Source organism: Carassius auratus, chromosome 13, assembly GCF_003368295.1.
Source record: "Carassius auratus strain Wakin chromosome 13, ASM336829v1, whole genome shotgun sequence".
Taxonomy (NCBI): domain Eukaryota; kingdom Metazoa; phylum Chordata; class Actinopteri; order Cypriniformes; family Cyprinidae; genus Carassius; species Carassius auratus.
This window is the reverse complement of record NC_039255.1, coordinates 14,243,408-14,267,256: the sequence shown is the minus strand read 5'-3', so window position 1 is coordinate 14,267,256 and position 23,849 is coordinate 14,243,408. Positions and strand designations below refer to the sequence as shown.

At 38.4% G+C, this 23,849-nt stretch overlaps 1 long non-coding RNA gene and 1 pseudogene across 1 annotated transcript; one reads left to right on the top strand and one right to left on the bottom strand.

Moving 5' to 3' along the window:
- LOC113112764 (bone morphogenetic protein receptor type-1A-like) overlaps nucleotides 1-23,849 on the bottom strand; it is a 31,978-nt pseudogene that overhangs the window by 6,501 nt on the left and 1,628 nt on the right.
- LOC113112765 (uncharacterized) lies at nucleotides 18,633-20,954 on the top strand. Its single transcript, XR_003293482.1, has 3 exons — nucleotides 18,633-18,676; nucleotides 18,776-18,876; nucleotides 20,903-20,954. It is a non-coding gene; the product is annotated as an uncharacterized LOC113112765 (long non-coding RNA).

Below are 23,849 nucleotides of genomic sequence, written 5' to 3'. Positions count from 1 at the left end.
ATATCACTTTAAATTATTTAATGTTCATATTCACACACGTTTTCTTGAAATGGTACTGGAAGAGAACTGGGAATTAAATATAACTAAATTAAGCAAGTATACTGGAATAAATTGCCTGTGTCATTTCTGGGGCAATTTAAAAAAATTTACCTCGCCAAATTAAATGCCTGTGATTCAGAAGTGCAGACACCTGCCTGAAATTACACCTCAAGGGTGCATCTAACGAGCAAGATAAAAAAAATTATATAAAAGGTATTTGACTAGCCGTTACACAACTCTAACACTGAGGGAAACAACTGCACATTGATAAGCCAAATGTCCTCGCCTTCATGCTGCGTCTATGGTTTCAATCATCTCTTACTTTACTGCTGCACATGTACAAAAATACACTGAAAAGGACATTAGACTGATGTTTGATATAATATGAACTCTCAAAGAAAACGGAGCTGTTTAAAAAGTCTGACTACTTGGCATGTTACAAGGCTTCTTGTCTTTCTGTCTACTAATTTATCAGTCAAAAAAAGGCCTTTAAAAAAAAGTGTGGCCTAAGTAAGATTAATTCATAACTTTCAAAAACATTAAACAAGTTAACAAAAACAAATAAACACTTAATTCATTCATTCAAAAATTTAGGTGAATTTAAAAATACATAAAACAATAATGAAAAGATAAAAAACTACTCTAATTCCAGTTCTAAGTCAGTGTGGAACAGAAAGCAAGCCACTTGTAATATCTAAAATCTAGTAAATAAGGACTTTAACATCAAAAAAAGGCCCAAGTGTTGTTGTGTTTGAAACCAACTAGCAACTGTGAAGTGCCATAGAGGAAATGGTTAATGTGCTAAAAAAGGAAGAGAGAGGGGCAACAATCACTCCAACAGCTTCCTTTAGAGAGGGGCCTCAGAGAGACTCACGGTTCAGAAGTGAGTCATGAAAGGAAAGATGTCTTTTGAACTCCCTGGCATGAGTAAAAACACCTCAGATATCAGAGAGTGTTCTAACCCAGAGCACAAAGTATTGTTTTACACAGAAGTTCAGAGTTAAAGTATTTTCAGCATCATTACTCCAGTCTACAGCTACAATAATGCTCTCTGCTCCATTTTTAGATTCAACCAGATGTGCCAATAAGCTGATTGGCTTGGACGAGAGCATGTCAGAAGAATTTTCTGCTCTAATTTACATTTTTTAACTTGCGCGGAAGACATGATTGAGGCGAATATCTTGCGTTCGTGGCAAACGCATCACAAATTTTGTGTCATTCGCGTCGCCTGGCACGAATTCACTTTTATTGGCATCTTTACATTGACTATGTAATCTACTTGCATGAATAATAAAATCTGTGGTTGGTGTGTGTACACCAATAGAGCAGAACCATGCATCGTTCATTTATATTTCTACATTATTCCCTGCAATACAACTCTGATTCTTCAATCTAGTGGTCGGTAATTGATACAACCACAAGTGTCACGTTGAGGTAATTAAAATGTCAAATGTATATTTTGCACCCAATTATTTACTTATCAGGCAAGATAAGCGGAAAAATTATACAGTGTAGTAGTGTTGTAACAATACCAAAGTCAAAGTCAAAGCCTTTTGGAAAATCTATTTGTGGCAGTCAGTTTTGATACTGTGGCGGCCACCACAAATAAATCAATGTATGGGAAACACAATGAAACTTACCTGCTTGAACTCATTTGATCTGGGTGTCTGTTTTTAAAGTTTTTTGTTAGTTTGGTGTGTTTACTCCTTTTAATGTCATCGTGTCTTAGTGCTTTTATGAAGAGAGTGCATCTGCTCACCTTTCAGTTAGTGCATCAAGAACTCGGTATCACCGGTACTTTAAAAAAACCTGGTACCGTAACATTTAAAAAATGTTTGTACTGAGTTGGTACCGAAGTACCGGGTCTTTTGACAACTATACAGTGTAGTGTTGGGTGATATGGCCATTTTTCAAATCGTGAGAACAACGATACACAATATTATCGTGCCTACGTGGAGCAAGAGAGAGACTCTTTGTTCTGGTGTTTTAAACAGCGCAGGTGCGCGAGAGAGAGCCTATGGAATCACCAATAATCAAAAAAATATATATTTTAAAACATACTGATAAACTAACTTAAAATATAAAAATACTGTCAAACACAACTGCCATATCGTGCGTCCTGTGACAAATCTGCCGCATCTGTCCATGGAAATTAGGTCTAAATGTTCTGTAGAATGAGTCAATATAGAAAATCAATAGGAGATTTCATTTAAAGTCCAGCAGTTTAACACTAATATTGGGCATAAACGAATACGTTAAATATAAAGTATTCAAAACAGGTAAGTTTATATATTTGGAGTAAAGTTGAATTGAACTGATGCATCAGACATACAGTGCTCCAGACAGTGCACCTCATGACGAGTCTGACGCAACACCACAGAAACAAGAATGAGATTCATTCAAACATAACTGTGGCATTAAACTCATTAAGTGAGGGCTCGTTTAAAATATTGCACATAAACAGGCCATTCAGATTACTTGTTAACAGTATTGGGAACGTTACTTAAAAAAAGTAATTATAGTTACTCACTACTTGTTCCAAAAAGTAACTGAGTTAGTAACTGAATTACTCTATAATAAAAGTAACTCGTTACCAGGGAAAGTAATTATTTGCGTTACTGTAAAAAAAAAAAAAAAAAAAGTTGCTACATGTCAGAGAATTTGTACTTTTTTTTTCAGTTTTCACAAGTCAATTGAAATGAGTAGAGCAGACAGGTACATAACTTTCAATATTTATTGCACGTCAACAGACAGCAAGAGTTTTATCCTGCACTTCAAGTATTATCTTTGTAAGAAAAGTGTTTTTGGCCACTAGCTTTGTAGATGCGTGTCACACATCACATGTACACATTACATGCACGTTCTTGCCTTTGACCACAATGAATTTGAAGTAGTGCTTATATCTTCACCTTGAAAATGCCAACTTTTCATCGGATTGCTCCTGACTCGCCATCTCTGCTGCGAATCTCTGTGTAGCTGTTGCTTGTGTGTGTGTGTGTGTGTTTGGCGCCGCTGGTGCAGCCGCATGTGCCGGCATGCGTGTAAAAACACTGGCTCTGATTGGCTACCATGAAACACATAACTCTGCCTTAGCCAATCACAACCGCTTATCTCGTCATTAACCCACCTGCTAACTCGCTGTGTGAGCCAGGGGTGCGTTCGGATTGCATAGTTTATTAAATCAATGCATAGTAACGCACCGCATTTAACATTCAGTAACGTTAACGGTGTTGTAACGACGGGAAAAGTAATTAGTTAGATTACCGCGTTACTGAAAAAATAATGTCGTTACCTAAAGCCGTTCTTTTAAACGCCGTTATTCCAAACACTGCTTGTTAAAGTGCAATGAAATACCTTATATTTGCAAACGTATGTCTGTTTGTGGATGGAGACTTTGTAATGGCAAAAACTATGTAGTTTGCAAGCATCTCATTATAGTGAGTATTGCATGAAAATAATAACAAGGCAGCAGAGCGAACTCATCCATAGTGGTTCTCACGTAGTCCTTTTATGTCATCACCACATAGTGTGCGTTATAAGTTAAGTGATCAGTCTTTAAGAGAAGAACTACGTGAGAACCACTATGGATGTTATTATTTTGCCTTTACTTTATTTGTAAGCCAAGAAGGAGTTAATCTCTCATGTATGAAAAGAGCGTGTTGTCATGTACCAGCCATTAAATATGTGGGACACCAACAACTCGTTTTCTATCTCTTTAATTTCATGGATTTGGTTATCCAAGTCAAAGCGGAAAACTTCAGCGACTACAGGCTCTAATCCTCCTGAGCTGGCGTGGTGTGTGTGTGTGTGTGTGTGTGTGTGTTTGTGTGAAATGCGGTGCTGAAGGGAAATAGCTGGGCAGTTTGATAGCCAAATTATAATAAGCAGCATAATAAAAATTTTAATAATAGTTATTATTATTATAATCTAATACATTAATAGGAAAATGAGCCTAATATCATTTTATTTATCGACAGAGAAATCTGCTTATGTCGATATCTCTGACTATCGTCAATACACGATACTACCGTCTATCTGCACAACCCTGCTACAGTGTAGTCTTTATCAACCTGCAGAGGCTTAGTTTATAAAATAAAATGCTGACTGCACACTATCCCTCAGTTTGAGAACCACTGGAGTAGGCGATTTGTGTTCTATTAATTTGGTCTGTTATGATGCTGTGTGTTTGATTACTAATTCAACACAGATCTTCACAGCATAAAATAAAACACTACATTCTTATTTATTGTTACATTTATATCTGTGGAATTAAATGAGCCATTCTGTATGATAATTTAGATTACGGTTATGTTACTACACAACAGTAATAACATATTTCTTGATTTCTTCAGTTAAACATTTTTAAATGTTTGAGTTTTCAGTATGAAAATAGTCTGTGTGCATTTGATGTTTACTTGATAAAAACCCCATTCACTTGCATTCTTGAAACTAAACTGTTTATGTAAAGACTATAAATATAAGATAAAGCTACTGTAAATATACGACGAAAGCAAGGACACAGGTGTGAAGTAAAGAACCCTTACCTCCAGCGCAGAGCCTCAGAAGCAGGCAGACTCCGGCCAAAACCACAGTGGCATACAAAAGCTGTGCCATCGTCAAACAGCGTCGCCGTACTGAGATGAGTGATGACAGCTGCTTATGCTCCTGAAATCCCAGTGAAGACTAATGTACAGGTGGAGCAATTAAAATTATGGCTGAAGCAGATGCAGAGAATGAGAGGAAGAGTTGGTGGTTGATGATGGCACTACAAGACTCAGAGATCCCTTTTCACGGGGTCCACGGCACTAAAGTAATAAAAGAAACAAACAATAAAAACAAAAACATGATGAGCAGATCATACATGTCTCAATGTATCTTCCTGACAAGTTTAAACAATTTCTACAAACACAAAGTCCAAAAAAATCATCTATACTGTAATAATCTCTCAATATTACAAGAAAAAAAAACAGACTTGATCCGGCAGTGCTGTAATTCTTCTTGGTAACATCATTGCCCCCTTGTTTTTTCTGGGCTTGACCCCTCAACCCGACAGGACGGCGCTACTCTTGAATGCTGAAACATGCCCAAATAATTTGATGAAGGATGTTCCGCAATTACCCCATTGGCCCCTTTCAGCATTAATAACGTAATGTGTCTGTTCCCTTTTAGGCCTGTGCATCTCGCTGCAATTAGTGGCCCTGAGCAAAGTCTGTCCTGAAGGAGGGAGGGACAAATTAGTGGCTGAATGGGCTGGTGTACATCACTTCTGATTTGCCCAAAGGGGACAAAGAGCCCCGACCTGTGCCCCACTTTCACACATCCCAGAAAGGATAACAAGGGAACAAAGCTAGCCTCCGTAAAGCGAGGGTACAAATAGCTGTGTAGGCACCTACACACAGAGACAAGAAGCTAGATTAAGGCGAGACACGGCAAGCAAAAAAAAGTCATTTTTGTGCATACTGGTCGGTTTTCACTTTATGGTATTTTTTGCTTCTATAATATATGTCTTCTTTAACAGGGATACTATAAAAATGACAAAAGTTCACAATAAAATGTTTATTTTTAGGCATTTTGTTCTCATACCACTGTCAGTTTTCCTTAGTTTAGTCTGAAATTAGCATTTTTCAATCAGATACAGTACAGACCAAAAGTTTGGTCACACCTTCTCATTCAAAGAGTTTTCTTTATTTTCATGACTATGAAAATTGTAGTTTCACGCTGAAGGCATCAAAACCATGAATTAACACATGTGGAATCATATACATAACAAAAAAAAAGTGTGAAACAACTGAAAATATGTCATATTCTAGGTTTTTCAAAGTAGCCACCTTTTGCTTTGATTACTGCTTTGCACACTCTTGGCATTCTCTTGATGAGCTTCAAGAGCTTCAAGAGGTAGTCACCTGAAATGGTCTTCCAACAGTCTTGAAGGAGTTATGCTTAGCACTTGTTGGCCCTTTTGCCTTCAGTCTGCGGTCCAGCTCACCCCAAACCATCTCGATTGGGTTCAGGTCTGGTGACTGTGGAGGCCAGGTCATCTCATCACTCTCCTTCTTGGTCAAATAGCCCTTACACAGACTGGAGGTGTGTAGGGGGTCATTGTCCTGTTGAAAAATAAATGGTCCAACTAAACGCAAACCGGATGGAATAGGATGCTGTTGCAAGATGCTGTGGTAGCCATGCTGGTTCAGTATGCCTTCAATTTTGAATAAATCCCCAACAGTGTCACCAGCAAAGCACCCCCACACCATCACACCTCCTCCTCCATGCTTCACGGTGGGAACCAGGCATGTAGTGTACTTCCGTTCACCTTTTCTGTGTCGCACAAAGACACAGTGGTTGGATCTCAAATTTGGACTCATCAGACCAAAGCACAGATTTCCACTGGTCTAATGTCCATTCCTTGTGTTCTTTAGCCCAAACAAGTCTCTTCTGCTTGTTGCCTTTTTTTTTTAGCAGTGGTTTCCTAGCAGATATTCTACCATGAAGGCCAAATTCACACAGTCTCCTCTTAACAGTTGTTCTAGAGATGTGTCTGCTGCTAGAACTCCGTGTGCCATTGACCTGGTCTCTAATCTGAGCTGCTGTTAACCTGCGATTTCTGAGGCTGGTGACTCGGATGAACTTATCCTCCGCAGCAGAGGTGACTCTTGGTCTTTCTTTCCTGGGGCAGTCCGCATGTGAACCAGTTTCTTTGTAGCGCTTGATGGTTTTTGTGACTGCACTTGGGGACACTTTCAAAGTTTTCCCAATTTTTCAGACTGACTGACCTTAATTTCTTAAAGTAATGATGGCCACCCGTTTTCCTGTACTATTTCTATCAGCTGTGTATCCACCTGACTTCTGCACAACACAACTGAATGGTCCCAACCCCATTTATAAGGCAAGAAATCACACTTATTAAACCTGACAGGGCACAACTGTAAAGTGAAAACCATTTCAGGTGACTACCTCTTGAAGCTCATCAAGAGAATGCCAAGATTGTGCAAAGCAGTAATCAAAGCAAAAGGTAGCTACTTTGAAGAACCTACAATATGACATATTTACAGTTGTTTCACACTTTTTTGTTATGTATATAATTCCACATGTGTTAATTCATAGTTTTGATGCCTTCAGTGTGACTCTACAATTTTCATAGTCATGAAAATAAAGAAAACTCTTTGAATGAGAAGGTGAGTCCAAACTTTTGGTCTGTACTGTATATCTCTTTGGTCGCACTTGCAAACAGCAAGTGTTTGATACCACCGGAAAGATCGTTCTGTTCAGCTTAATGATAGCCTGTCTATATTTGGTCATCAGTGCTGTGAAGATGGGGAAAATTCATCAACGCATCAAAATAAAAAAAAAAGATGTAAGCAGCTAGCAAGATTAAGGATGGCGCTTGCAAAAAAGCATTAGTTTGCGAGAACGACTAAATAAACACTAATAGTGCATCGAAGCATAAGATACATGCAATGAATGATGATAGGAATATCCCTGTGGATCACAGCCAAGTTACACAGCAGTGGCTTATAACGTATGTGTCGCATTTGAACGAGTTGATTAAAGACTTGATTTGTCCAACTGTATGTCGAAATGACCTACAAATTAATATAGATCCCCAAAATCAAGGCTTTTGTTCTGTTGATGGAGTGCAAAAAAATGTAAATCGCTAGAAAATGGCTACAGAAAAAGTGTGTTCTCATCCTCGCGTCTACAGGGGTCAACAATGAGTGATGTAGCCTTTGATATAAACATACAAATGGTTCTGTAAGCACACAAGTTAAGACTGGGATATGCTGCTCTAAAGAAGATATCCAAGATACTGGGTACGGTCACTTTGCTTTAAGTTTTTGATTCTTGTGTCTAGTGTCAGCACATGGCCTTGTTAGTTATTTTTTCAGACATGTGCTCCTCTAGCCCCCCGCCCCCCTTGTTTCCTCTTACCACACCCTCTCGTTAGCCTAGTTGGTCCAATTGTTCTCACCTGTCCCTCATGTATTTTCCTCCCTATTTATAGTGCACCTTACCCTTTTGTGTTCGCTGGTCTGTGGTCATTCTCACACCCTCTGTCTTTTCTGTGGCTGAATATGGGTCCGTGTCTCCCTGTCTAGTTGGTCTTATGCCCTTGTTTTGTCTAGTCCTTCTAGTTTCATGTTCTTGTCTTGCTCCTTGTTTTAGTAATTTGTTTGTTCTTGCCTTTTGCTTTTATTTGTAATATTTAGTTTTTCTAGTCTTGATTTTTGGTTTTGTTTGATTTATTCTGAGTTGGTTAAATTGGTAATTTCTTATTTTGGTACTTAACCTTTTATTAGTTCATTGGCTTATATTTTTCCTTGTCTTGAGTTTAATTTGTGTTTACTAAAATGGCTCGTTCTAACACACCCCCACATCTCTACGTCACTATGTGGGAAGATTTGCATACCGCTGCCCAAATGTTCACGCAAAAAACGGAGGAGTACCTTTTATTCTCGTTGTAGTATTGTTGTTGCCGTCACTGCCATGTCGTATAGTCGCTGTGTGTTTCACTGTGAAAGTGAAACTACTCTGTTAGGCCTTCCAAAAGAGGACAATATCCATTTCATCATGCTTGGATCTGATCCGTGCTGGTTGCTGAGGAAATACATCAACTGCTCTGTTGGTCGCCGGATCGGCTTTCACCATGGACGAAGTGGAGTCCAGCGTGGGGTCGTCACATGTGGTTGCAGCAATCCCAAAGGACGCTCCTTCATAGAAACTGCAGGCCGTGTCATTCTCAAGCTGGTCTTTGCTCACTCTAGGCCTCCGGACTCCACTCACTCAAGGCCGCGGGTGTGTGACTCTGTTTAGTTGAGAAAGCGAAATTACTTCGTTTGGCCTTCCAAAAGAGGACACGGCTAGAAATCATGTTTATATAACGTTTATAATGGGTTTTATGTTTATGTCTCATCGCTCCGGCCGGACAGGGTGTCACAATATGTTAAGGGCCGCAACAATTCCATCACACGCTTGAGGTATTCGGCCAATCACAATGCACTGGATAGCTGGCCAATCAGAGCACACCTCGCTTTTCAGACCAATGAGCCTTGTAAAAATCAACGTGTTTCAGAAGGCGGGGCATAGAGGAGAAACAATGTACACTATGTGCAAAATAATGTGTTTTTTGAACCTTAAACTGCATAAATATTTTATTACACCAAATAAACCAAATTATGTTGTTTTTAACAGCATCATATGACCCCTTTCATAAGAACATCCTAAACACCAAGGAAATGAAAGCAATTATTCACTCACATTCTGAAAGTTTCTTATACATGAATGGCTAAGCAAGTTGAGTCATGTCTTGAAGACAAAAGTTGGATCGCACACCAAAAAAAGAAGTGTGGAGAGAATGACACTCCTGAAAACAGCGTACTATGCTTCTAACATTAGACAGATTAAATCTACTGCTAAATCTTGGGGACTTTCATATAAAAGCAGTCATGTGCCTTGAAAGGACATCTATCACTATCTGCTTCAAAAGTATCCCAGATCTTAAAAAGCAATATATAAGGCACACTGTGGTTCAGTGTTTTATCAGAGACTCCTGGAGCTTTGCTCTCTGAAAGGCTTTGATGGCTCCATAAATTTACGGAAGGAGGCCGAATGAATAGGTTTATTGTATTGTGATGTATGACTATAGTGCATCTTTGGAGTCAACCTTAAGGCATGTACTTCATTTTCAGCATTCCAGTGAATCTTGCGCATAACCATGTCTTCATATCAGACAGTGCGCACTGCACAGAATGCAGTCAGCTGAAGTATACTTTAGGCTTTATGCTTGACCGTGAATCTCTCTCAATCCTTGAGGAGGAGTGAGTATTATCTGACCTTCCTAATGTGCAGAACTCAACGTTTCCCCTCAGGTCAAAAACCCAACATAAATGACAGTTCACCACAACATACAGAAGGTTTGGGTGGGAGTTCCAACTAGAATAAAAAGCCAATGTGTGATAATATTATGAAATATATCTGTAAAATACATCTCACCTTGCCTTTCTTGTCACAACTACAACTTTTTACTAACTACAGCCTGCATGACGACCATAGGGGTCTGATGTTTGTCTACCCTTCGCCCCCGCTCGCTTGGGCTGCTTTGGCCTGGGTCTTTGGTCCCTCCAGTGGCCCCTCCTTTCAGCAGGGCTCTCAGTACTGGAGGATCCCTTCCCTCAGTGTCGGCACTATGCCCCACATGCCTTTCAAGGCCTGCTAGACTGCAGGGCAGACTTTCTGGCTCCGCTGCCATTGTTTGCATGGCTGCTTTTTGCCTCATCTCAGGAAAGGATTAGCATAAGAATACTTGAGATGTGCACAATGAGATGTGCCCCACAACCAGCTCTCTCTCTATCATCTTTTCTTCTAATTCTCACCGAACTCCCACATCTCCTCTTGACACAACACCAAACACTGTCAAGCAGCTGCATCACAGAAAGTCAGTCAAGCAGAGACTTTGAAGGCAGTGGATCGCAGGAGAAGAACAAAAGTTAATTTGTGGAGCATCTGGGTGCAATACGAGTTCCTAAGGCCGGATTCCTCTGGAGGGGTAATGGGTTGAGACAACATTTCTAGAACAAAGCCCACAAAATTTGAGCACATTTTGGCTGAGAGGTTAAGAAACTAAGATCTGAACTGCTTGTCTATGAAGCACTTAAGCAATCTTTGCATGACTGATCTATTGTCCCGTCCTCGTGCCAGTGCATGTCATCTATATTGTTGTGAGAAGAAATTTCAATGCTTTTGATTAAAGATTACAAGGCCAAATAAAAATAAAAAATACATGAAATAATAATTTATAAATACTTCTTTGTTTATAAATATGATTTCATGGTGATGTTAATAATTGATCAGTACTCCCAAAAGACATTCTGCACTGTATTATTATATTTCTCTACTTTTAACCTACAGACAAATCATTGACCATTTCTTGGATTTTATATAGGAACAAATATGGAGAAGATGTCAAACGAATTTCCTGGAATTACTGAAAGTTTACTGCAAGGTTTTTATATATATATATATATATATATATATATATATATATATATATATATATATATATATATATATATATATATATATATATATATATATATATATATATATATATATATATATATATCTTTAAATATATTACCTGCCTCACACAGGTCGTGGCCTAATGGTTAGAGATTCTGACTCTTAATCCAAAAGTTAAGAGTTTGAGTCTTGGGCCGGCAGGAATTGTAAGTTGGGGGAGTGACTGTACAGAGCTCTCTTCACCCTCAATACCACAACTGAGGTACCCTTGAGCAAGGCATCGAACCCCCAACTGCTCCCCAGGTGCCGCAGCATAAATGGCTGCCCACTGCTCAACCAAGTATGGTGACCCATACTCAGAATTTGTGCTCTGCATTTAACCCATCCAAAGTGCACACACACAGAGCAGTGAACACACACACACACACACACACACACTGTGAGCACACACCAGGAGCAGTGGGCAGCCATTTATGCTGCGGCGCCCGGGGAACAGTTGGGGGTTCGATGCCTTGCTCAAAGGCACCTAAGTCGTGGTATTGAAGGTGAAGAGAGAACTGTACATGCACTTCCCCCACCTACAATTCCTGCCGGCCCGGGACTTGAACTCACAACCTTTTCGATTGGGAGTCTGACTCTCTAACCATTAGGCCACGACTTCCGGAGCAAAGGGAGCAAAGGGAGCAAAGGAATCAAAGTTTCCTTACTTTAGAAAAGGAGAACCAGTCTCCTCTTGGATTATTAATCAGCCGACATTCTTCTTTACAAATCCTCGTTTCTTTACTTCCAATTAGTAACCGGTTATGTTTTGATTTCTCTCCCCTGCGCTTCCGCGTTCGCCACTTCTGAGCAGCGCATTTTTTTTATACAACTCTGACTGGATTCGTCAAAGAAGAAAGTCACATACACCTAGGATGACTTGAGGGTGAGTAATCTATGGGCTAATTGTAATTTTATGGTGAACTAAACCTTTAAGTCTGCACTTCAGGTGTAAGAGAAACTGGGTGGGGCTGTTGCCTTGGAGGCAAGCCACACACGGATGAACTTTGACATAAAACTTTGACCTTTTCTAAAGTGAAATCCCAGATCCAAACATGGTGAAACCATTTGTTGGCATCCAACTAATCTCTGGTGTAAGGAGCATTTTTATCTCCTCTGGTCATGTAATCACCACATGAAAACACACTTCTCGGTTGCCTGTACTGCAGAGGGGATGTCAGAAGAAGTGGCTTTTTTTTTTTAGCAGAGGTTTCCTTACCGTACAGAAAGACCCATTTCTGTTGAGCCTGTAGGCATAGAATTTGGTAAGCATGAAGGCTGTCTGCAGGTGTCATTCGGATCCAGGTGGCTGAATGTCCAAATGGCATTTGGATACTTGCATAGTACCACAAAAACCTATAAAACATTGGAGAGATTTTTTTATGCTGTATAGTATGTTAAAGCAGTTTTTTTTTGCTATAAATTTTTAACAAGCTGCCAGAAATACATGGCTATGGTCCAATAAAGGTAAAATTATTTCTAAACATTATAAATAATAAATTTGACTCCATCTCTAAACCAGGGTAACGTGAGAACCCAGTAAATATGCATCACCTGCACTATTTGTAATATCCAGTAAGCCTAAGCTATAGTAACACGGAGAAAAACTGCTAAACTTGTTAAAAACATGTTTGCTTGGTTTCTACTTCCACCATATAAGGTAGTTCTATTCATAGTAACATCTCAGTTCAGAAATCTTGTCGTACTTGATAATTTCACAGTGCAGCCAACAACACAGCTTAATTGAAAAGATGAATGAGATGGTGAAAAGCAGCTAAAGGGAGTAAAACTGAAAGGTGTTTTTCCCTAGTGCATAACTTGATTTTTTTTAGGTATCTTCTTATTCACAAATGTAATTAGTGTTGTCACGGTACAAAAATTTCAGTATTCGGTACCGATACCAGTGAAAATTCACGGTTCTCGGTACCAAAGCAAAACACAAAAATATGCTAATTATAAAAAAAAAAAACTTTTTAGCACTAAAAATAAAACCAATGCCATTCTTTATACTTATTTACAGTTGTGTTTAAAGTTTTTCTAAAAGTTATATAATTATGAAAAACAGTTAACAAGTTTCACTCAAATTTAATTTGTCTTTTATGTTATGAAATTTAAACATTTTATTTTTGGTAAATAAAGGGGATTTGCTATTAAAATTTAAACATGGAAGAAATATTGTGATTTATTTCTTTAAAAAATAAAGTTTTATACATTTTTTCAACAGTAGTAGCACTATCACATACATTTTACTAAATAATAGTAATATTTCTAGCACAATGCTTTTATGTAAAAATTAACTTTTAGGCCTAATGAATGCATATTTGTCATTTTAATTGAACTTAAGACTGGTGGTGATGCTTAAGATTTTTTGGCCATTGAGGGTTTCTGTAAAAAAAAAAAAGTAATAGATCATATTAATTATTATTAAAAGATAATACTACTACTAATTCTACTATCATACTAATGTATTTACAATGCACTATGAATTGATGAGCTGCTGGGTTAATGAATATTAATCACGTTGTCTGCGTTCGGTCAAACTGATTTGCTGAAATCAAAACAAGGATGGTACTATCAGCGCCAGCCAATGAAATTGCCATTTGCGCATTAGCTCTGCCCATTACCGGAGAAACCGGTATGTCTTCTGCTTGTTCGAAAATGAATATGAATAATTCTAAATTAACTCCATTATTTTGATGGGAGAAGACAACAAAGAATAGTTTACATATAGCGTGTCGATTCAGCATGGTAAGACTCTCGCTCTCTCTCTCTCTTTGCAGTTGTGAGAAACAGCGCTATCAGTAAAGCGACGGTGAGAAGTGCGACTTCACAAAGAGTTTACAGAGCATCAAATACAGGTGCGCTGTGCGTCAATTGAGATGAACTGAAAAGTTCAGATCGCTTGATGGAGAAAGAACTCTGAAGCTCAGATGCTGAAATTAATGCAAGCGTCATGTGCTTCAGTCTAGTTAGTAAACAAACCCGCATGTCTCTGCCATTCATTAATTCACACAGAGACGCGCAGAACACTAATTCATATTTACATTTACAGATACTGGTCTGTCAGACACTTGTTTTTGCCCCCATTTTTTATGAGCTGAACTCAAAGATTGTGTTGAAAGTATGTGTTAGTGAGCACTTCTCCTCCATCCACCTCACAGGTGTGGCAAATCAAGATGCTGATTAGACAGAATTATTATTGTACAGATAATAGGCTGGCCACAATAAAAGGCCACTCTAAAATGTGCAGTTTTACTGTATTGGGGGTAGGGATGCACAATCATGATTTTTTTTATGGCGGATTTTTTTATAGAGTAGCTGTTACTACACAGAGTCGTTGTTAATAGAGAAGATGCGCAAATCACGTTAATTTTCAGCGTTTTTTGGTGCATCTTCTCAGTTAACAACGGCTCTGTGTAGTAACAGCTGCTCTATGTGAAATCACGCACCTGATGGAATTAACCGCTGATTAGAGAACCGGCTTTACTGACGAGATGCACATTAACGATCGGCCGATCGTGATCGGAGCACCCCTACTCTTTAAGCAACAAACAAGAAAGAAGGAAAGTGTGCATAAACAAGATGTTTATTTGGTATTTAATAGGCCAAACTGGCTTTTGTCTATTGAAAACAATAACCGTAACCATCTGAAATTAACAGCAGTAACTGCACAGTAATTAGCCTACATTTAATACAAACTTAGATGGTACAGACATCAGCATTAAGCTTCTGTTTTTGAATTGGTTTGAAACTACATAGAACTGGCCTTTAATTAAAATATTAACTGTAAATTGTGAAATTTAAGGCAACAACTGCAATTACTTGTTGATTATAGTGATGTTTTTATAAGCTGTTTGAACAAGGGCTGCACGATGCGTCGTTTAAGCATCGATATCGCTTTGTACGAATCCACGATAGTCACATCGCAGGATGTGCGATGTAGGCTGTCGTAGTTAATCCGTTATTCATAAACTGTATGGGCCAACTGCTCCCCGGCCCTTGACGAATGAGATTCGTTGAGAGCACGAGAGAAAGAGCGAGAGAGAGAGAGAGAGAGCGCGCGAGAGAGAGAGAGAGAGACAGAGGGAGAGAGAGAGAGAGCGCCTAAAACAACACGAGCGCTGTCTTGCTCTCTCTCCCTCGCGCATATTAATCAATTGACACGATGGTGTCGATGTTTAAATCATTTAAAATGAGAATGTAAATCTGCTCACCGCATTTTGGTTTGTAAGAAAAAATTTGATTAGATTTCATATAGCAATATATATCACAGAAAAAATAAAATATCGCAATGTCATTTTTTCCCAATATCATGCAGCCCTAGTTTGAACTCTTCTTCTGATGGCATCGATTCACTGCAGATGATCAATTGGTGAGAAAAAGATGTAATTCTAAGTATCTCCTAATCTGTTCTGAAACTTATCTACATCATGGATGGCCTGAGGATGGGTACATTTTCAGCCAATTTTCATTTTTGAGTGAACTATTCCTTTAAAATTGGCATAATGGCAATAAAGTACAATATCAAAACAAATCTTATATCTAAAGCCTGCCACCAAGTGGAATTATACTAGTTGCTTTACAAAGAGAAAAGTGCTGGTATAAACGAGGCCTGGTGTGTCAAAGGCATCCCGAGCATTACAACAATCACAAGAGAACCATTACTTGGCATTAAAAAAAAAAAAAAACAGGCACATGTAATTCAATCATCTGGTTCTCTACAACCAAATGAAATCCCCTAAATAATATGGTAAACAAACATTGTGACTCATTATAAGCAATACAGACAGAAAATATTTTTGGTTGTCTTTGCACTAAACCAACCCATTATTGAATTCACCCTAACTGGTGCCACTTTAAATAATTTACTCCGATAGCCAAGTGTATTTAAAGTAGATCAATACCATTAAAAGACAGCTGGGAGTCTGGGACATACTGAATAAACAGAGACCACTCTCCAGAACTACACTGGCCTCCCACTGCAAAGCTTTATCCAATCTATTTTTATCTGATCTACCATCAAACTAACCAACAGTGGCATAGAAAAAAGAAACAGAGTTTCACTCACTTTCCTACCATCCATTGGACGCTCAAGCACAGAGGACTCCACAGCATACAGTAAGTGTTAAAGGGGGGGGGGGGGGTGAAATGCTCGTTTTCACTCAATATCCTGTTAATCTTGAGTACCTATAGAGTAATACTGCATCCTTCATAACTCCAAAAAGTTTTTAGTTTTATTATATTCATAAGAGAAAGGTAGTCTGTTAGGATTTTTCCCGGAAAAACACGACCGGCTGGAGGCGTGACGTGTGGAAAGAGCTAAAGAATCACGAGCGCCAGTAAGCTTTTGCGTTGAGAGCGAAGCTGTGACAACACCGTGAGGACAAAACCAACCAAAACAAACCATGGCTAACAGTCTGATTCAGCGTATATTTATGATCCAGAATCAGATCCAGAGGCTGAAATTTAACAAGAGCAGCATCAGCAACAACGTCTCTATGTGGTATGTACTGAAATGTATATATTTGCTGAGCGGTTTTGGAAAATGACTAAGTTCCACTTTGTCGTCTTTTTTTTATTTATTTTTATTTTTTTAAGCTGTACATGTGGAAAGTGCAGTTTGATGACAACATTGCATGTTGTTTACTTGATGTGCTTACGCGCCGATAGCTAAGTTAACAACACAGAGATATTTGAAGCAGTTTTACTCATCGCATGCGGTTCCAACACATGATCGTGACCCTTTTTCGTTGGGACTGCATTATCCTTAAGAAATAAACGATGTGCAAATCTGCCGTCAAACTGAGCCTTGTTTGTAAAACAAGAATCTTCGAAATGCAGGGAACAAACACAAACACTTGCACAACTCTATTGATACAAACACTTGCACAAACTCCATCCACTGGTCCCTTAATGCTGTTTCTCCTTTGGTAATCTGTGCAGGGTTGTCTTGCCCTGGCAACCAAAAACACACTCCTTTTGTGACATTTCACGACGCTCTCGCTCTGATCAGTGAATGTCTGTTGTGCTCTCAGTGCTGTGCTGTACGGGAGCGCGCGCTCTTCCGGCAAACGTGCCCTTAGGACCCATATAAGGAAATTCCGCTCCACACTGTAAAAAATTATTTAGCAGTTTAGTTGTTTCAATGAATTTTTTTATGTTGACACAACTTGCAGAATTTGTTCATTCAACTAAAACATTTTAGTTTTCAGTGTCTCAACTAGTTTGAAAGTTGACTGAACTAGGTTATTTGTCCTCATAACTTAAAAAAATGTGTTGAATCAACTCAATAGCAATATCACGTTCACAACATCACTTATCGCGAGATCTCCTCATTCTGGTGAAGGCTGTTGAAGAGAGAAGAAAGTTGTCAGCCATACTAGTCAGTTTCTCCTCAAAGTTTGGACATTTTACTAGAATACAACTTTGGGAAGTAAAATATTCGTATTTATTGGCTTAATGTGTAAAATTACATTTGTTGTCTCAGAAGAGTAAGTATGGTTTAAAGAGTCGTATATTCTGAATGTAAGTTACTGTATGTAAATGTTCGTTTCGCGGCACTCTGAAGCCTCAAAATACAGGCGGTTCCACAGTATTTTCCTTATAAATATTAAAACAGATATTCTCCCATGCGGGACAGCGGAGCTGAACTTATGTGGAGCACGATAAAAATACAGTCTGTATGTATCACTTGAGCTCAGAGCTGCGTTAGAGACCGTTCAAAAAGAGAGCGAGAGCTCATCGGATCACTATATGGATTAAGAACGGCGGGAATAAAAAAAAAAGGAACTGCTCTAAACCTGACAGCGTAAGACATCCGTCAGAATATACATCGATGAAAAATTAGGGGGAAAAAAGAAGATTTCTACTGTGTCTTTTCTGCATGTTATAAGGGAAACGAATGAGCAGCATAGATGAGCACCTCCCTCAGAGTTCTTCTGGAGCGCGTAACTTAACGTTACATTTGATATCGCTGACATAAACTTAGTTCTAATGATTATTTTACAGTCTACGGTTCAGATGAAGTTATGAAGGTAGCGTTACAAACTCTTCTTTCAGTTTTCTGAAGTAACGTTAGTCATTCAAGTGCCTCACTAGAACCCAGTGTAATGCTGCGTGAATATCTGTTTTTATACAGTCTATGGTGAATATACGGTCATAAGTAAATTTTATACGTTCAAATCTATATATTTTAGAATAAAAGTAATAATAGCATATATCTTGTATAAACAGAGATACAATAACGATCGACACAAATGTGTTACATTTCCTTTTATTGTGTTATAATTCTGTGTTGTGTCATTTAAAAGCATCGCCTGGATGGTATAGTTTGTCGTTGGCATTTAAAACAAACTTGTCAATACATTTGACTTTCTCTGTAAAGATTTATTTATATATGTATGTTTATTATTTTACAGTGTTTTTGTATTTTTCATGTTTATGATATTTTGGAATGACTGAAGATTCAGCGCAGTATTCAATAATCCTGTGGATGGACCGCAGCGAGTCCTTTTGCAGTTATCCATCAAAATGCTTTGCAGACATAATGGAAATGGCATTTACATGGTAGAGCTTGGACAAAGTTGTAAGTAAATTTATTTATTTATAAATGCACATTTATTGGAGTCTATAAGCTTTACGATTATAAGGAACTGTTTAATGCATCCCTTTGTTTTTATTAAAGCACACAGGCTCTGCGCAGGAATTCATCAAGGACATAACTGCTGAGATTACGCTTGTGGATGACCAATCTGAGCACCATCAGTCTGCAGTGATGTGATCCAGGTAAAAGAAGAAGAAGAAATCTGGGTGATCTGGGGTTGTAACTCGTTGTGGGGTTGTGTACTGTGTTAGACGATCTGGGACTGGGACTAACAGAAATAAACTAATTCAGGTTAAAAACAACTTGAGGTTTAGTAAATGTCAATTTTCTTTCTTTTTCTTTTTTGGGTGAACCTTTACGAAAATGTAGATATTTGCATTGGAAAACAGCTTCAAAATTTAGAGAACATAATTTGACATTATTTTCCCTTCAGTTTTATTCCTTGAATTTTCTATAATTGGTATTTAAAATGTATTTATAAAGTGTTGAATTTATCTTCATAAAACCACCAGAAACCCTGTTTATGGACATAGCCATTCTTTATTATTTTGCTGAATACTGTTTTGTATCCTGAATCCAACTTTGCTTAAAGGATTATTTCACCAAAAAAATAAAATTAGGCCATGTTTTACTCATTCTCAAGGCACCCTATGTGTATATGATTTTCTTCTTTCAGACGAATCTGATCTGAGTTGAATTAAAAATTGTTCTGGCTCTTCCAAGTTATTTAATGGCAGAAGACCTGTGTGTTTTTTTCTCAGCAGTCCAAAAATAGTCAAATAAAATGCACCCATCCATCAATAAAACGTGTCTCACATGGCTCTGGGGGGGTGAATAAAGGCTTCCTGTAGCAAATCGATGCGCTTTTTGTAAGAAAAATATCCATATTTAAAAAGTTGTAAACACTTTTTTTCTCTTCCACTGACTATCATACGTGCAAGCCTAATTTTGTGATTCTACTTCGTGATTGGCGTATTGTTGTCTCTCCTCCGCTCTTCCGTGTTCGTCACTTATCATCGGTGCATGCATGACCCCTATGTCCTATTTTCATCCACCCGGAATGGCTCTTATTCACTTATTCACCTCTCAGAGCCATGTGAGGTACTTTTTATTATGAATTGATGCACATTATTTGACTACTTTTGGACTGTTAAAAAAAACACCCATCTATTGCCATAAAAAAAATTTTTATATAATCCGACTGGATTTGTCTGAAAGAAGAAAGTCATACACACTCACGATGCCATGAGGGTGAGTAAAACATAAATGGGTTAACCAACCCTTTAAGAGTCATGCTTTACTCTGAACATGCAGTGCAACAGACTATTATTTAAAAGGAATACCTATTTACACCAATATATTTTCTGATCATTGTATAAATGGTGTGACAGATTAGACACTTAGATTTGGATTAAGAAAAAAAACCTGAGTATGTTGTAAAAAAAAAAAAAAAAAAGTGAAGTGACATTCAGCCAAGTATGGTGACCCATACTCAGAATTTGTGCTCTGCATTTAACCCATCCGAAATGCACACACACAGAGCAGTGAACACACACACTGTGAGCACACACCCGGAGCAGTGGGCAGCCATTTATGCTGCGGCGCCCGGGGAGCAGTTGGGGGTTCGATGCCTTGCTCAAGGGCACCTAAGTCGTGGTATTGAAGGTGGAGAGAGAACTGTTCATGCACTACCGCCACCCACAATTCCGTCCGGCCCGAGACTCGAACTCACAACCCTTCGATTGGGAGTCCGACGCTCTAACCATTAGGCCACGACTTCCCACGACTTGTATTGGTTTGTCACATTTTATGTCATTCAGAAATCATGTAGAATACCAGTGAAGAAAATAATTTCCCCCCATTTTTAGTATAGTTGGTTCTGGGGGTGTATTTTACACTTATCTTCCCATGGGATTTTAAATTCTTTGTGTTCAGCAGAACAAAGAAATTTGTACAGGCTTTAAACAGTTTAATACAGGAAGTTATTTTGAATGTTTGTAAACCAAACCGTTGAGGAGCACCATTTACTTTTGACTTTCATTTTTGGATACATTTTTCAAAATATCTTCCACTTTAAGGTGAATTACAATTTGCCTTTATTGGTAGCTGTGCTTTTAACAAAACACACAACTTTAATAGTGTATGTACATATGTGTGTTCATTAGTTATAAATGTATTAAGTAATTTAATATTTTTTTCTTTTCCCAGCCATCCAGTGACATTAAGGATGTTGAGAAAGAAATTGAAGAGGGCATTCTGATTGTAACTGAGGAGCAGCAATGTGATGTGCTCTGGGTGTGTGTTCACGGTGTGTGTTCACTGCTGTGTGTGTGCACTTTGGATGGGTTAAATGAAGAGCACAAATGTATGTCATGTCACTTTCACTTTTCAGTGTTCATGATGTGTCCATCGGCTCCACAGCACTCTTTCTTTAAAAAAAAACAAAAAAAAACACTACTTTTTAATAAGGACATTTTGGTTCTTTTGTGCCTTTCACTACATTTTAGAATGTACATTAAAGTTCCAATGACTTGGAATATGCATGTTCTCATGTAAACAAATGTTGTTTCCCCTCTCATTTTCTTAAACAGTATGTACACATTTTCAGTATGTAGCATTATGATGGTGGGAGAGTTTGGAAACTTTCAAGATCCTTCTGATGTTAACACTTCTGTCTGGTCATGAAATGTAGAATCTGACTGTTTAGGTCTTTGTGCTTCCATGTGCATTCATTCCATTTATATCTTATTATACAGAAGTACAGTACACTCATTTTTTGTAACTAATTGTGATGTTATATACATATATCTTAGTTTCTCATTTTGACCATGACTTGCATTATGGTGGGGGGGGGGAGTGCATGTGAACTTGTGCAGGGTTGATATGCAGAGTTCAACCTTCTGATTTTCATATTGAGTTATGAAATTAAAAACAATCCCTGTGGTTTTGATCTGATGAGTTGAAATGCAACTATTTGTTTCTCAATCCCATGCCAATGTTATTTATTATACATCACACTTTCAAGTGTCGGTTCAGATCTTTAGACGTGTGTTTTTATTTTGCATTTTTTTGTTTTGTTTATCAATTATCAGTTGATGTGTTGACAGCAAATTGCTTGTTCAATTTAAATGTGAATGAAAGTGTTGCATCTATCATTAAATAAATTACATTAAAAAAGTGTTTTGTCATCTTTATTTAAACATTTAAGGCAGTGGAGTAACATTTGTTTATGATTATTGATCGAAGTAAAAAAAAATCCCTGTTGACACAACATGATTTAGTTGACTGGACTAGAAAATAATAGTCAAGTCAACTTAAAGAAATGTGTTACCTGGACTAACTCCACTCTAATTTGAAGTTGTTTCAACAAGAAATTTTTTGTCAAGATAACAAAAAATTTTTAGGCAGCGGGGTAACAAAATATTTTTAGTTGACTCAACAAATTCTTTTTTACAGTCCATCTAACGTCACACAGAGCCATACTCGAAAAAAACTTTCAGAAACTTGTGACAAACCGGAAGGAGTATTTTTGGAACAGAAATACTCCTTCAAACGTACAACTTAATTTTTGAAACTTTGTCCATGTTTAGCATGGGAATCCAACTCTTTAACAGTGTAAAAAACTCAGTATGCATGTATGCTCAGTAGCATTTCACCCCCCCTTTAAAGAAAAGTCTGTTCAATTAAAGCTCACTAGTGTGTATCAAATTTCCGTACTCATCTAGGACTTGTTTTCCATCTTTTAGATCGGAATGATAGGACTAAATGGTGGGGTGATACATTTGGGGCCAGATCTAGGTGGCCGTGTGTTTTTCCCTCCTACTTAGCCATACTGTCTCCAGAGCGAGTCAGGGAGGGTGGGGGCTGACTTTAGATGGTGCAGCAGAAAGGGATGTGAAACCTGATATACACTGCATCTTAACCCTCCTGCCCCAATGCCCCCCTTTTCCCCTCCTCACGCTGCCACCTTGCCATAGACTCCCACTGCAATCTGATCACTTGCATTGTGGCTGAGATTGAAACAAACTCCAAAAGGGCTCCAGGGCAACTAAATCTGGGTCTGGCTGATATTTTAAAAAACAGATAGGAGGGGAAAACATCTATGTTTATTGTTGTATGATATTGCTGCCTTTTAAGCAAAATTATCTGCCCTCAGTATAAAGACTAAGTGCCAAGCAGAATATATCAATGAGAAGTAAAACAGCCATGTTCAAATTGAGGGGGATGCAAGGGATTGCTAGGGGGTCCATATGTATGTTTAAAGACAGTGTAAAATAATAATAATAATAATAAAATCTTAAAAAAAAATCAAAATACAACAAAATAAAATTATAAACTTTGATTATATATATATATATATATCTCGACAGATGCCACAGGGTGAGCACCCCCTGCCTCACTAGCACCTCTTCCAGCAGCAACCTAAGCCCCTTTCACACTGCCATTCCGGCAAATACACAGGTAAAGTGTTCCTGCAATTGTTCCCGGTTCGCTAGATTTTGCACTTTCACGCTGCCAGTGATGACCCGGTATATGTGCATGCTTTCACACACAACCCTTGAAGATCCCGTAACAACACGTGACATCAGCGCGTGACGAGTAATGTACGAGTCGAAAACGCTAGGCACGTTATACTTTCACTGAAGCAAGCAAACGATTTCTGCGTCAGCGTGGAAAGTGAGGAACTAACTGATCTCTGCTTCATTACAGTTTGCACATATGTTTTCGTCACGAACGTTGATCCTCCTTCAAAACACTTCAACACGGAATTAGATCTGGCTTTTGTTCACACAGCGCTCGTCCCGGGTCGAACCCCGCAATGTTACTAGGTCCCCGACCCGGGTTCAATGCGGTAATCAATCCCGGGACATGGTTGCTTTCACACAAAAGACGACCCGGCAAGGTTCCAGAAATATTGCGGGTCCGACGTGCAGTGTGAAAGGGGCTCTAGTTTTGTCAGAGGTCTCCCATCCAGGTACTGACCAGGCTCAGCCCTGCTTAGCTTCAGTGGGCAAGCGTTCTTGGGCTCCAGGGTGATATGGCTGCCGGCATATATATATATATATATATATATATATATTTTTTTTTTTTTTTTCATTTAAACAAATTATCTCCCTACACAAAGAGAAACATTTACAATACAATTAGTTTTTCA